The sequence below is a fragment of the Zingiber officinale genome, chromosome 5A (assembly GCF_018446385.1).
Source record: "Zingiber officinale cultivar Zhangliang chromosome 5A, Zo_v1.1, whole genome shotgun sequence".
Lineage (NCBI taxonomy): Eukaryota > Viridiplantae > Streptophyta > Magnoliopsida > Zingiberales > Zingiberaceae > Zingiber > Zingiber officinale.
In genome coordinates this window covers 17707900-17724687 of record NC_055994.1, presented here as the reverse complement: position 1 = coordinate 17724687, position 16788 = coordinate 17707900, and positions in this window count along the sequence as shown.

The window sequence follows — 16788 nt, the reverse complement described above, 5'->3', positions numbered from 1 at the left end:
TTGTTTAAACCTTCCTAGATTTGAAAACCCTTTCTTTGGCCGAATTTTTCTTAAATTCTTTCCTAGGTTTTCTAATCCTTATAGAATCCGAAAATCACATAAAAAGCCTTGTACCACAGGTGAGGGGAAGCTTACATCCTTTTCGCTTGTGGATCTAAGGTATGGTGAAAGAAGTAGCCTCTCCTTCTAGTTCCTTTCCCTTGATTCCCTTGCTAAGTCCTCCTTGTATCTTAGGCTTCTTAGGGGAAAAACCTTGGCTTTGGGGCCGAAGATGGAGGAGAGGGGACTGATGGTTTCGGTGAGGGAGAGGAAGAATGAGAGAAAAATAAACTTCTCTTTTCTTGCTCCCTTTTATGTTAAGTGGGAAGAGGTAGCAAAATTGATTTTTGCTTTCCTTCTCCCTTAGCCTTTTTTTCTATTTCCTATTTATTTTATTTATTCATTTATTCTTACCATTCATGATGAAATAAGGGGGATTGAATCCTCTTAATTCCCTCTTTAAATTTTCGGCAAGAACAAAGAGGAAGAGGGAGAGAAAGGGAGGAAGGCAAGTTGCCTTTCTCTTGCTCCTTTCTTGTTTTCTTTTGGCTAGCTTTTACTCTTACCTTTATCATGAGTTTCCCTCCTTTGTTATCAACATCTTCTCTCTATCCCAATTGATTTCTATTAATTAATTCTATGAAATATAATATAAGAGGTTCATGGTTCAATCCTTGACCTCCTCTTCTTTTTATTTCATTTTATTTCTTTTTGCTTCAACTCACTTCCTATTATTTTTCTAAGGAAAAATCCCAAATTCATATATTTATCTTACAAGCTTAGTGGGTATTACACTAAAACAAGCACCTAGGGCATGGTATGAACAGTTATCTAATTACCTAATATCCAAGGGCTTTAACCAAGGTCAACTAGATCTGACCTTATTTGTCAAAACCTTAGTGAAAGATATCTTCATAGCCCAAATTTATGTTGATGATATAATTTTTGGCTCAACCAACACTAAACTTTTAAAAGAATTTGTTAAATTAATGGAAAATAAATTTGAAATGAGTTTGGTAGGGGAACTCAATTTTTTCTTAGCCTTACAAATTAAACAAACCAAAGATGGAATCTACATTTATCAAACTAAATATGCTAAGGAACTAATTAAAAAATTTAGCATGGAAAATTCAAATATTATAAGTACACCAATGGCAACTAATATCAACATTGATATTGACCCTGAATGAAAACCAATAGATCCAAAATACTATAGAAGTGTAATAGGTAGCTTACTCTACCTAACTGTAAGTCGACCCGATATACTATTTACAGTAGGTATGTGCGCAAGATACCAATCCTGTGCAAAAGAGTCACATCTAACATATGCTAAAATAATACTTAGGTACATTAAGGGCACCCTAAATGTAGGACTCTGGTACCCTAGAACTTGCACCTTTGACCTTTTTGCCTATTTTAATTCAGACTATGCCGGGTGCAAACTAGATAGAAAAAGCACAAATGGTAGCTACCAAATTCTAGGTCAGTGCCTAGTAAGTTGGTCAAGCAGAAAGCAACACTGCGTTGCTTTATCCACTATTGAAGCTGAATATATAGCCCTACGAGAATTGCTTCTCAACTTCTGTGGATGATGCATACACTAAAAGACTATTAACTAGAATATAAAAATATAAAAATTTTAATTGATAATATAAGTTCAATTAATCTGACCAAAAATCCAATTCACCACTCTAGGACTAAACACATAGAGGTAAAACACCATTTTGTAAGGAATCATGTCGCTAGAGGTGAAATTGTACTTAACCATGTTGAGTCCAAATCAAACCTAGCTGACATTTTCACAAAACTCTTACCTGAACTCGAGTTCAGTGCACTTAGAAGACAAATAGGAATGTGTTGGGTAGAATAGATCTTGATTTTCAAACCAACTTCTTACATCTAATTTTAAAACTTTTTTGTTGGTGTTCAAAATTGCTTAATCTTAAAATTATCTTTTAAAAATTCTAGGAAAAACAATGTTTTCAAGATCCCAATCTTATTAGTTTCTCAAAAATTTGGACTTGGCCTAGGCTATTCCCCCTAGAAATCATGTTCCCCTAGTCTCAGCTAGAGCATCTCACAAACACACTAGGCATAACTTGTTTGTGTTTGAAAGAAACTTAGAACGGCGTGAGATGCATAGGGTACAACCTGGACTTCAGAATGCTTATTTCTGTGCATCATAGTGAGTCTGGGCGTTAAAAACTAACTTTACATTAATCAAGTTAAATGATCCAGCCCTAGTCAAATCTAATTGGATTACTAACTTAACTTGACTAACCAAGTGAAAACTATTGCCCTCTAGGTATTCAGCCAGTAGCTAAAGGTTAGACAGTTGGTTAAGAATATTAAAATTTCAAGTTGACTCATGCTTGTACCTTAGGGCTCTGATACCTCACTAAAGAAAATTGGTTAATTTGAAATCCATTTTACTTAACTCATGCTCGGACATTAGGTTCTTAAATAATTGCTCCTCCTTTGCCTTTAATTTAAAATTCTTTATATTTTATGACTTCTATAGCCATCTTTGAAATTAATTAGGTAAAATCAAAAGATTTCTTATTTAATATTATTTCAAAAAATTCCTTTCCACTTAGCTAACCATTTCCAAAAAAAAAAAGGTTCTATTCAAGCATTTTACAAAAAAGTCTCAAGGTTACCTAATTTTTTTTGAAACCTTTAGAAATTATTCGAAAAACTTTTCAAAATTAATGTCTTTTAAAAGGCTTTAAAAATTCAATGAAATATTTTTCAATAAAGACTTTCGAAACTAGCTAAGTTATTTTTCATTACAAAACTTAAGCTTACTATTTTCAAAACTTGCCTTTCGAAAATCGGTTGCTTTATATTTTTTTCCTAAATTTGCACAAATTTTGGCTAACTAAAAGGAGTTGTTCAAAACTAAAGTAATTTCAATTTAGCTATCTTTCGATTCAAAGAAAAATCTTTTTATCTAATTTACTAAACTTTTCTTTAGACCAACTTTGTGTTTAAAATATTTCTTCTGCTTTAATTTGTTTACTTCAAAAACTAGTTTTTCTTAGCAAATCTCACTTACAAGTTGTTTTAAAATGTTGTTTTTCAAAGTGTAACTTCTTTGAAAATATATTTAAAAACTTAGTCCTTTCATCTTGTCTTTTCCCTACAAAAGTTGTTGGATCGAGAAGCGCTAGAGGGGGGGGGGGGTGAATAGCACTCGTGGCTATTTCGTTCAATTATCGAAACCGTAAAACACTCGTTGAGTAATTAATGCAGCGGAATAAAAACAAACACACAAGAACAAGGTCGTTTACTTCGTTTGGAGCCTAGATCGACTCCTACTCAATGGCCCGCGATCCTTGATCGCTTTCGGTGGGCAACAACTATAAGCACGATTATTACAAACTAAGTATTACAGTAAGTGCAATAAATAAATCTATACCAACGATGAAAAATGAAATCTCGGAGCTCAGGGTCATCGGTCACGAGTAGCAGCACTTCGAAGCGTCTTTTGAAGCAGCACGTGAATGAGAGAAGGCTTAGAATAGCTGATCTGAGGTGCTGCTCGAACCCTGCTTTTAAAGCATGCTAGAGGTGCCTCCAAGCTCATCCAAGGCGCCTCCAGTTCGCCTGAGTCGCATGCGTGGATCAATGACGAACTGGTCGAAATCTATCTGCTAGAAGGCGCCTTCATGGGTCTTCAAGGCACCTTCCAAGGCGCATCCATAACCCTCCGAGGTGCCTTCAGCCCTGTTTCGCGGCCAGCTCAGCTTTTGTCACGCCCCAGAGGAGTCTCTGTCCGAAGAAATTTCGGCAGCATCTCCCCTGTACGGCGGACAATATGAAACTTTCTACATATCACATATACATCAGCCACAGGCGGCTGGAATGATAACAATAAAATAAAAACAAACACCACGCAGTTTATAAAGATATTCAGCCTCTGGCTGTCACAACCACGCAGTTAATAATAGTAATCAATAACAATAGGACTCTGACTCGAAATCCACCCTACTCCACTACACTCGTAAAGCTCAAATCCAACGAACTCACCTCTTCTGCCGTCCAGGCAGGCACGTAGTAAAAATGAAATCCAATATCATATCAAAATCCATCAAAAGGTGTCACTCCATACAATATTCATAGGAAAAATCCAAAGACAATACTAAAACAAAGTCTGATATAGAAAAAGGCCAAAATAAAACAAATAACGAACTAGTAGAGAACTGGCTCTACGTGCATATGGGGGGCCAGCGACGACAGCCTCAACCTGAAAATATCAACAATGGAGGCGGGGTGAGTCCAACACTCAGCAGGTACAACTGATATGCATAATAAAACAAATAACAGACAACACTAATCATGCGTACAGTCTCCTGAAATACGAGAAGGAATAAATGCAACTGGAACGAAATCAGGAGATAACTGTACTAACCGGGATCAAGGTACAAAGGTAACAGGTCGTCAGACCGAAGAAATCATAATCCTGTATGCATGTCAATCAAATGCATCCATACAAATGCAGCATATAAGTGCAGCAATCACAACAATAAAATGCAATAAATGCATATGGTGACCGTGCACTCGGACATCACTGCTCCTGACAGTGACCGAGTGGACGGTATGCTGTCGGAGTACTCCTGTCCTCTGGCCCCAAATCATAAATGGGGGAGCTCAATGCTCTCATCTCCCGGTACACAATGACGGGGAGGATATCTCTGCCGGCTACCACGCTGAGTCTCCTGACCAACGGAGCCAAACAAAGTCCACCATCTGCCGGCTACTACGCCGCTACACTAAATGCCAACGGAGCCAAACAGAGCGGAACTGACTGCCGGCTACCACGCTGAGTCCTCAGACCAACGGAGCCAAACAGCAGAACCGCCACACTCCAGCCAGATATACAACTAATCCATGGGTGGTGTGTGCAGTACATGTAACTGGCGATGGGCTCAACCAAAGTGGAGCCGACAATCGCACAGCATGCAATCATAATGCATGACACTAAAAACATGGCATAGTCCATATAACTAGATACAAGTGTGTACCACTGGAAGAAGTATCAAATAGAAGGTACACCAATCAAATAGGGTATCAAATAAACCCTAGATCCAGAACATATCATAGCATGTGGTTGGTTCACTACCTAAAGCATATGTGATCAGGTAGATATCATGCAGTGCAGCATAAATAAACAAACAAACATGTAACTAATCATGTAGCGACCAACCGAAACAAACAGATAACACAATTATTGTTATATGTTAAACATATTATCATGCATATCAAAAGACATAAGTCAAAGTACCCGCCTCCGAAAATAGAAAGGTCCGATCTGACTCCGAGATACTCGTCTCGCGTCAAAGTCCTGTGTCACATATAAATAAATATATTTTATTTAGCTACAATTTACATAAATAGCTAAACAAAATTCCTAAAACTATTTAGGGCAAAACCCTAAACCAAAAACACATAAACATAATCAATATACACATGATCGTCTAATTAAACCCTCCAATTCAGAACAAGATCTACCACAGAACTCAAATACACCTAATCCTCACCCTAATTCACAATCCAAAAGATTACGGTGAAGGTTGCTAGCTGCTAAAACATTGAACAAGCAATTGTTTGTTGATCCACAGCACACAGAAACTCACGGTAATTCTTCCTTCAACTCACAACCCTCATTTCTGTGTACTAAGTCTACTGTTGCTGATCAACAAACATCACAACCCCACTTCCTCTCCAATTCCGTGACCTAAATTGGTAGCAAAGAGAAATTCGAACTAGCTTACCTCCTTTGATCAATTAGGGCACGTGAATTGAACACACAGTGCTGGCTCGATCAAACTGACAGAGAGATCAGTGAAGGAGGTGCTCTGCCGAGGTGCGTCCGTGCAGAGATGGCCGAAGAAGTGAGGAGACACGAGCGGTCAGAAATCGGGCGGCGCCGGCAGTGAAGTCGGCAGTGTACAACAGATGTGTGACTCGGCGATGTGGCGGAGATACTAGGGCACACTGAAGAGGAAATCAGGAGTCGGGGCAGAGGCTAGGGCACCGGCGATTGGGTCGGCGTCGGCTTCTGTGGTCGACGTCGGGTGGCTAGGGCAGGCGGTCGGGCGGCGGTGATTTGCGGCGACGGCGCTAGGAACTCCACGGCAAGGCTAGGGCAGAGGATGGATCGCCGGCAATGGCTTGCGCTCGCCGGCGCTTGGGAAGAGAAGAAGTAACCGCCGCCGGCGGTTAGGGCAAGGAGGAAGAAGGGAGACGGCGTCGGGCTCGGGTGTGAGGAGGGGGAAGAAACGAAGGTTTTAAAGAAATTAAAAAGAAAAAGAAAAAGGAAAAAGGAAAAGAAAAAAAATAAAACTTTTCCTTATTAAAACTGGGTAGCCTAAACAGGCTTTTCCGGACCCCGTTCTTATCCCCGTCAACTCGTCCGTACGAGCTCCGAAAAATTCCCGAAAAATGTCCAAAAATTCCGGAAAATCCCCTTATTAAAAATCGTCATTTTTCCGGTATTTTACATTCTCCCCCACTAATAAAAATTTGGTCCCCAAATTTCAGTATCTACCATCAGCAAGTACTAATAACAGATAATAATAATAAATGCTGAACGGTAAATAAACTCACATACCTCAAGTGAAAAGATGGGGATATCGAGCTCGGATAGTATCCTCGAGCTCCCAAGTAGCCTCCTCGTCCGAATGATGCTGCCATCCGACTTTGACCAGCCGGATAATCTTGTTCCGCAACTGACGCTCTTTCCGGTCGAGAATCCGTACCGGAACCTCCTCATATGTAATGTCAGGCTTAACTGGAACTGGAATATCTGCCAGCACATGCGTCGGGTCGAGCACGTATCTCCTCAGCATAGATACGTGAAATATATCGTGGACGCCTGACAAGGACGGTGGTAGTGCCAGTCGGTAAGCTACTGCTCCGATCCTCTCCAAGATCTCGAAAGGACCAATGTACCGCGGAGCTAGCTTACCTCTGATGCCAAATCTCTTCACCCCTTTCGTGGGTGAAACTCGCAGAAATACATGGTCACCAACAGAGAACTCTAGTGGTCTGCGTCTCCGATCAGCGTAACTCTTCTGACGGTCCTGCGCCTCTGACATCCTCCGTCTGATAGTACGGACCAACTCTGCACCCTGCTGAACTCTCTGAGGTCCCAACAACTGAGCCTCTCCAACCTCATCCCAGAGGGCGGGTGTCCGACAAGGTCTACCATACAACGCCTCAAACGGTGCCATCTAGATAGCCGAATGAAAGCTGTTGTTGTAAGCAAACTCTACTAACGGCAGATGGTCCTCCCAACTGCCTCCAAAATCCATAACACATGATCTCAGCAAGTCCTCAAGAGTCTGAATAGTCCACTCTGACTGTCCATCTATCTGTGGATGGAAAGCTGTACTAAGTCAGAGCTGTGTGCCCAAGGCCTGCTGCAGACTCTGCCAGAAACGAGACGTAAACCGTGGATCTCTATCCGAAATAATACTCAACGGAACACCATGTAGTCTGATAATCTCCCGACAATACAAATCTGCTAATCGATCTAGGGGATCAGTCCTCCGAATCGCTAAAAAGTGCGCGGATTTGGTTAATCGGTCAACGATTACCCAAATCGCGTCATGGCCTCGTCGTGTCCTCGGCAATCCTACCACAAAGTCCATGGTAATGTGATCCCACATCCACTCAGGAATAGGAATCCGCTGAAGTAATCCTGGTGTTCAGCCTTCACCTGCTGACAGACAAGACATCTAGCTACGAAATCCGCGATGTCTTTCTTCATACCGTTCCACCAGTAGGAACGTCTCAAATCTCGATACATACGGGTTCCGCCTGGATGGATCGCAAATCGAGAACGATGAGCCTCCTGAAGTAGCTCCTGTAAGACCGGATGAGACTGAGGTACGCATAATCTGCCTCGGAAGTATATAACACCCTCCTCGTCTCGTGTAAACTCGGTCTGCTGCCCGGAAGCTATCTGACTGCCAATGAACTGACAATGCTGATCACCAGCCTGAGCCTCTCGGATCTTCGTCCTGATCGACGACTGAGCAACCATGGTAACCAGAATACCCTGCTCTGTAGATCCCTGCTCCTCAAGGTCTAACTCGGAAAAACTCTGAATCAAGTCTGTGACTGAAGTCCGGTGGCAAGCCAAAGTCCCTCTGGACTTCCTGCTAAGTGCATCGGCAACCACATTAGCTTTCCCTGGGTGGTAGCTAATGGTACAATCGTAGTCCTTCAGGAACTCCATCCATCTCCTCTGTCGGAGATTAAGCTCCTTCTGAGTGAAAATATATTTGAGACTCTTATGATCAGTGAGAATCTCAAATGTGATACCGTATAAATGATGTCGCCATAGCTTCAGAGCAAAAATGATGGCGGCTAACTCTAGGTCATGAACTGGATAGTTCTTCTCATGCTCCTTCAACTGACGAGAAGCATAAGAGACTACTCTGCCGTGCTGCATCAGAACAGCGCCCAAACCCTGAAGAGATGCGTCGGTGTAAAGTACAAACCCATCCTCTCCAGAAGGTAAAACCAAAACTGGAGCCGACACTAATCTCCGCTTCAGCTCCTGAAAGCTGGTCTCGCAATCCTCGGTCCACGTAAACTCACGCCTTTCCTGGTAAGGCGTGTCAGCGGCATAGCAATATGCGAGAAACCCTCGACAAAACGTCGGTAATATCCGGATCTCCTGCACTGACTTCGGCTGTTCCCAACTGGTGACAGCCTCGATCTTCTGAGGATCAACTGAAATACCTCTACTAGAAACCACGTGTCCCAGAAAACCGACTGAGGATAGCCAAAACGCACACTTGCTGAACTTCGCGTACAGCTGATGTCGTCGAAGAATCTCCAAAACTGTGCGAAGATGCTGTACGTGCTCCTCCTCAGAATGAGAGTAGACCAATATGTCATCAATGAAAACGATAACAAACTGATCCAAATACTCCAGAAATATGCGGTTCATCAAGTCCATAAACACCGCTGGAGCATTGGTAAGCCCAAATGGCATTACCAAAAACTCATAATGACCATATCGAGTACGGAAAGCTGTCTTCTGAATATCTGAGTCTCTGACTCTCAGCTGATGATATCCGGATCGCAGATCAATCTTAGAATACACTGATGTACCTCTAAGCTGATTAAACAAATCCTCGATCCGTGGTAAGGGATATTTATTTCTAACGGTCACTGCATTCAGCTGTCTGTAGTCAATACATAACCTCATGGTGCCGTCTTTTTTCTTGATAAATAATACCGGAGAACCCCATGGGGAAACACTAGGGCGAATAAATCCCCTGTCTAAAAGCTCCTGGAGTTGAACCTTCAGCTCGTTCAACTCTTTTGGTGCCATACGATATGGAGCTTTAGATGTCGGTGCGGTTCCCGGAATTAACTCAATAGAGAACTCCACTGGCCTTCTGGGAGGCAAACCTGGCAGCTCCTCTGGAAATACATCTGGGTACTCCCGGACTACAGGAACGTCGGAGAGCTGCGAACTGCTGTTGTACTCAGTACTGATCAAAGATAACAGAAAACCCTGACAGCCATGTGACAGCAACCTCTGAGCCTGTAACGTCGAAATGATCGATAAGCCGTCGTCTCTGATGCCAGTGAAATCCCACGAGGGTTGGTTCGGAGGCCGAAAAGTGACCACCCTCGTCTGACAATCAACTGTGGCATGATATGCTGACAAACAGTCCATGCCAAGAATAATATCAAAATCGACCATTTCTAATACTAAAAGATTCACTGTAAGTATTAGGTTGCCAAAATCTAACGGGCAACCTCGGACCTCCTGGGTGACATCCAATAAATCACCGGACGGTAGGGAGACGGTCAATCGCTGGGGTCTGCAAGTGGGTAATCTACCAACCTCCCGCATAAAAGTGCGAGATATAAATGAATGCGAGCTACTAGTATCTATCAGTATATCTGCAGATAAGGCATAAATAGAAATCATACCGCGGAAAACGGATCCGTCGGCTCGCTGCGCATCCTCTCGGGTCATCGCATGAACACGTCCAGTCTCTGGCGGAGGAGGAGGAGGTAACACTGCCAGCGGCTGCTGCGGCTGAGCAGAGGTCTGCCACTGAGGAGGTGCAGGATACTGCGCCATAGAAGACTGGGAGGATGGTGGCATCTGATACTGCCCCTGCATCGGATAATAAAGTCCCGGAACAGAACTCTGAGATGCTACGGAAGCACTGGAATACTCCTGTCCAAACATACCAAATGCCGCTGCTGCAGGTGAAGCACTCGGCTGCTGGCCAGGCAAAGGTTGGGCTCTTCGCCCTCCTCGATAAATTCCGGACTGACTGGACTGTCCTCCATGATCAGATCCTCCGGAAGTCATATGCTGAGTCTTCTGCGGACAATCTCGACTCTGGTGCCCAGGCAGTTTGCAATAAAAGCAAACCGACTGTCCCAGAGAGCAAGCTGAGATGATATGATCTCTGGACCCACATCTGAAACAACGAATGTCGCTGGCGGGTTGTTTCCGGTTCTGCTGGGAAGACCGGGAATGTCCAGAAGAAGATTGTCCTGATTTCTGGGGTTTACGTGATCCCCCAGATATACCCTGATCTGACCGACTGTCTGAGGCTGCTGGATCTGTCCAGATGTCTGACTCGGCTGCTTCCTTTTCCTATCCGGAAAAACTCTCTGCTGAGCTGACTCAATAATGAGGGCTCTGTCCAACATCTCCGCATAAGATGTGATACCAAGACCGACAAGTCTTAGTTGCAAATGTCCATCCAGCCCCTGAATGAACTGCTGCCTACGTGAACTGTCCTCAACAACTAGCTCTGGACAAAAATACTCAGTCACTGTCCGATTATTCTGTCGCAAACTCAGGAAATCCTGCCGGCGAGCCATCTGATAAGCTCGTGGAAAGAAACGGCTCTCAAAAGCCTCTCTGAATCTGGCCCAAGTGATGTTCTGCTCACCGATGATGGAACGATGGGTGAGCCACCATGTATCAGCAGCGTCTCGTAAGTGAAAAGCAGCCAGCTCTGCTTTCTCCCACTCGGAGCAAGCCATATAGAAAAAGGTACGCTCCATCGTCTCAATCCAAGACAAGGCCACACTCGGATCTCTGTCTCCTCGGAAAAGTGTGAATCGACTCTTCATCGATTCTGCCAACACTGGAATCCTGGCTCGTGCCGCGGCAATGCCAGTGAGGTGTGTCAGAACGGTTGTTGAAACTGGCGGAAACACTGGAGCTGGTGCTACAGGTGGTACTGGTGCATAAACCGGAGGAGGTACTCCCAGGGCTGCACTGTAGGGTGAACATAGGTGGTCGCGGCTGGAGGTACAGTAGGCACTGGTACCAGATGTGAATCAACCGGTATCCCTAATGCCGGAGCTGCTGGGTACACGATAGGTACTGGGGGCACAGGCGCCGCTGATGCCGGGTACACTGTAGGCCCAGGTGGTGGTGGTGCCGAGTACGCAATAGACTGAGCTGGAGCTGGTGTCGGATATGCTAATGGTATCCCTGGTGGTACCGGGAATACAGGAGCAGTGGATACTGTCGGTGCAGCTGAGGTAGGCACCTCTAAGGGAGCCATCGGAGTCTGAAGGCCCGCCGCACTCGCAGTATGCTGAGTCTGTCCCTGACCGACAGGCTCAGCCTCGGTAGGCATCTCTGGTATATCCAGAGATCCTGCAGTCCTCGCACGTGCTCGTCCAGCACCACGTCTCGCAGCAATACGCGTAGATCGCCTCATATCTGTTAAATTATATTACAGATATTACTACAGGTATAAACAATTACCAAAATGACATCATACCTAATTGCTGTCTGGAGATGTTCCGTCGCTGTCCAGCCCCCAAATTGACCTCGGAATTCCGTACGAGAAAAACAAACACCGGAAATCCATATAAACCCAAAACGGAAGTTCATAACAAAATCGAAACGGAAAATCCGTGCAACCCAAAATAACTGCCCAGACTAATCTGTCTCGCAACTAGGGCTAGTATAAAAATGTCCAAAATACTAAAAGCAGGTATCACACTCTGCTCTGATACCAATGAATTGGTATCAGATAAATCCCGAAAATCCAACACACGGAAATCAAATAAATATCGCCAAACTTTGGCGAGCTGATACCCAATAAACTGATATCAGATTATTCAAAGTATCCATAATACGAAAACAAAGATCATATAAATCTAGAACACACAGCAAGTATCGTATACCTGCTCTGATACCACTAAATTGTCACGCCCCAGAGGAGTCTCTCCCCTGTACGGCGGACAATAGAAACTTTCTACATATCACATATACATCACCACATGCGGCTGGAATGATAACAATAAAATAAAACAAACACCACGCAGTTTATAAAGATATTCACTGTCACAACCACGCAGTTAATAATAGTAATCAATAACAATAGGACTCTGACTCGAAATCCACCCTACTCCACTACACTCGTAAAGCTCAAATCCAACGAACTCACCTCTTCTGCCGTCCAGGCAGGCACGTAGTAAAAATGAAATCCAATATCATATCAAAATCCATCAAAAGGTGTCACTCCATACAATATTCATAGGAAAAATCCAAAGACAATACTAAAACAAAGTCTGATATAGAAAAAGGCCAAAATAAAACAAATAACGAACTAGTAGAGAACTGGCTCTACGTGCATATGGGGGGCCAGCGACTGGAACTGCTCCGGACAGCCTCAACCTGAAAATATCAACAATCAGCAGGTACAACTGATATGCATAATAAAACAAATAACAGACAACACTAATCATGCGTACAGTCTCCTGAATACGAGAAGGAATAAATGCAACTGAAACGAAATCAGGAGATAACTGTACTAACCGGAATCAAGGTACAAAGGTAACAGGTCGTCAGACCGAAGAAATCATAATCCTGTATGCATGTCAATCAAATGCATCCATACAAATGCAGCATATAAGTGCAGCAATCACAACAATAAAATGCAATAAATGCATATGGTGACCGTGCACTCGGACATCACTGCTCCTGACAGTGACCGAGTGGACGGTATGCTGTAAGAGTACCCCTGTCCTCTGGCCCCAAATCATAAATGGGGGAGCTCAATGCTCTCATCTCCCGGTACACAATGACGGGGAGGATATCTCTGCCGGCTACCACGCTGAGTCTCCTGACCAACGGAGCCAAACAGAGTCCACCATCTGCCGGCTACCACGCTGCTACACTAAATGCCAACGGAGCCAAACAGAGCGGAACTGACTGCCGGCTACCACGCTGAGTCCTCAGACCAACGGAGCCAAACAGCAGAACCGCCACACTACAGCCAGATATACAACTAATCCATGGGTGGTGTGTGCAGTACATGTAACTGGCGATGAGCTCAACCAAAGTGGAGCCGACAATCGCACAGCATGCAATCATGATGCATGACACTAAAAACATGGCATAGTCCATATAACTAGATACAAGTGTGTACCACTGGAAGAAGTATCAAATAGAAGGTACACCAATCAAATAGGGTATCAAATAAACCCTAGATCCAGAACATATCATAGCATGTGGTTGGTTCACTACCTAAAGCATATGTGATCAGGTAGATATCATGCAGTGCAGCATAAATAAACAAACAAACATGTAACATCATGAGCAAATAAACAAACAAACAGATAACACAATTATTGTTATATGTTAAACATATTATCATGCATATCAAAAGACATAAGTCAAAGTACCCGCCTCCGAAAATAGAAAGGTCCGATCTGACTCCGAGATACTCGTCTCGCGTCAAAGTCCTGTGTCACATATAAATAAATATATTTTATTTAGCTACAATTTACATAAATAGCTAAACAAAATTCCTAAAACTATTTAGGGCAAAACCCTAAACCAAAAACACATAAACATAATCAATATACACATGATCGTCTAATTAAACCCTCCAATTCAGAACAAGATCTACCACAGAACTCAAATACACCTAATCCTCACCCTAATTCACAATCCAAAAGATTACGGTGAAGGTTGCTTGCTGCTAAAACATTGAACAAGCAATTGTTTGTTGATCCATAGCACACGAAACTCACGGTAATTCTTCCTTCAACTCACAACCCTCATTTCGTGACTAAGTCTACTGTTGCTGATCAACAAACACCACAGCCCCACTTCCTCTCCAATTCCGTGACCTAAATTGGTAGCAAAGAGAAATTCGAACTAGCTTACCTCCTTTGATCAATTAGGGCACGTGAATTGAACACACAGTGCTGGCTCGATCAAACTGACAGAGAGATCAGTGAAGGAGGTGCTCTGCCGAGGTGCGTCCGTGCAGAGATGGCCGAAGAAGTGAGGAGACACGAGCGGTCAGAAATCGGGCGGCGCCGGCAGTGAAGTCGGCAGTGTACAACAGATGTGAGACTCGGCGATGTGGCGGAGATACTAGGGCACACTGAAGAGGAAATCAGGAGTCGGGGCAGAGGCTAGGGCACCGGCGATTGGGTCGGCGTCGGCTTCTGTGGTCGACGTCGGGTGGCTAGGGCAGGCGGTCGGGCGGCGGTGATTTGCGGCGACGGCGCTAGGAACTCCACGGCAAGGCTAGGGCAGGGATGGAGAAGGAGAGAAGAGGCTCGGGAGAAGTAACCGCCGCCGGCGGTTAGGGCAAGGAGGAAGAAGGGAGACGGCGTCGGGCTCGGGTGTGAGGAGGGGGAAGAAACGAAGGTTTTAAAGAAATTAAAAAGAAAAAGAAAAAGGAAAAAGGAAAAGAAAAAAAAATAAAACTTTTCCTTATTAAAACTGGGTAGCCTAAACAGGCTTTTCCGAACCCCGTTCTTATCCCCGTCAACTCGTCCGTACGAGCTCCGAAAAATTCCCGAAAAATGTCCAAAAATTTTTGAAAATCCCCTTATTAAAAATCATCATTTTTTCGGTATTTTACAGCTTTTGCACTCGAGGCGCCTCCAAGCTCCATGGAGGCGCCTCGAATACTATTCATCCGAGGGAAGACTTCATTATTTTGTACCTGCAAGACATGTTAGTCTCAAACACTATCCTGCAACACAAAGTTAGCACATAAAGCCATAAATAAGGTAACAAAATATTATCGATAGTCATCAGATAATCCGGGTCTGACTTCGGATTTCCGACCGGAAATCCTAGGTCGACCCGACGCCTACTGTTCCCTCTACGGGGAACACGTCCTCACCTACTCAACTCAGGAGATTTACTTGTTGCCAGTGTGATCCTCCAGATCGACTGGACTTTTGCTCGGCACTCGACGCTTCCGGACTTTTTGCTCGACATCCGCTTCCCGGCTAGTCCAGTCTTTCACCTAGTTCGCGACACCAAGACTTTCCACCTAGGGTTACCACCCCCTAGGACTTTTTCCTGAAGCCATCGACCTGCCAAGACTTTCCGCATAGGGTTACCACCCCCTAGGATTTTTCCTTTGCCTAACCGCAGCTAGGACTTCCCTGAAATACTCAAGCAGACTTGTTAGATCACAAAACCCTTAACTTTGAATCCTTTGCCATTATCAAAACATGAGTTCGATCGTCGGATGCTTCCCGCGCCAACAAAAGTTTTTTGATATATGACAAAGGGGGAGAGTAGGACAAATTCAAATTAAGGTTAAGAGAGCTCTTATTAAGGGGGAGCCTTAGACATTTAGCTTGCTTACGTTCTTACTTGAACTCTTTACTTAAAAATCTTGCTTATGTTTATTGATACATTCGTTTACTTATGCCTATTTTACTTAACTTTAAATTTAAGTTGCCATAATCAAAAAGGAGGAGATTCTTTGTACGGGAAGCATCCGACGATCGAACCAGTGTTTTGATAATGACAATGGATTCAAAGTTAAGGTTATGTTGTGATCTAACAGTTTGAATGAGTTTCTAGGAAAGTCCTAAGTGTACTTAGGCAAAAGTCCTAACTGAGGTTAGGAAGGTAGAAAACCCTAGGGGGTGGTAACCCTAGGTCATAGGGGGTGGTAACCCTATGCGGAAAGTCTTGGTGGGTCGAGGGCTTCAGGCAAAAGTCCTAGGGGGTGGTAACCCTAGGTGGAAAGTCCTGGTGTCGAGAACCAGGTGGAAGACTGGACGGGTCGAGTAGCTGGCGTCTAGCAGAAAGTCCGGAAGCATCGAGCACTGAGCAAAAGTCCAGTCGATCTGGAGGATCGCACTGGCAACAGGTAACTCTCCTGAGAGGAGAAGGTGAGGACGCGTTCCCCGCAGAGGGAACAGTAGGCGTCGGGTCGACCTAGGATTTTCAGTTGGAAATCCGAAGTCAGACCCGGACAGTCATGTAAAATACGACATCCAAATAATAATTAAATAATAAGGTTATTGGAGAAATAGCCTTATTGGATTTTTTTGAAATTTTTAGAATTTTTTCGGGATTTAAACGGAGTCTGTATAATCCATTTTGAGGGGATGTATTCTGAGTACAGTGGAGGCCTAGTTGGAATACCCAATTAAAGTGGGATTTGATTGAGGAATTAACTTAGGTTTTAATTACCTAAACCTAAGTTATATATGTTAATTAAACCTAATTTACTTTCTTCTACCGATTCTTCGCCCAACTTCTTCCCCGATTCATTTTGTCCTGAGCCTCACCAGCGACCGACGATCTTCCTCTTCTCCTCTCGGCGTCGCTGGCGCAAAGAAACCCCCAGAACTTTGAGGAAGCAAGCCTCCAATTCTTCCTCCTCTCCTCTCATTTTCCTCTCTCTTGACTTCTCTCACTTAGGCGACCCGACGTTGACGGAGGGCGAGTTTTTCCCT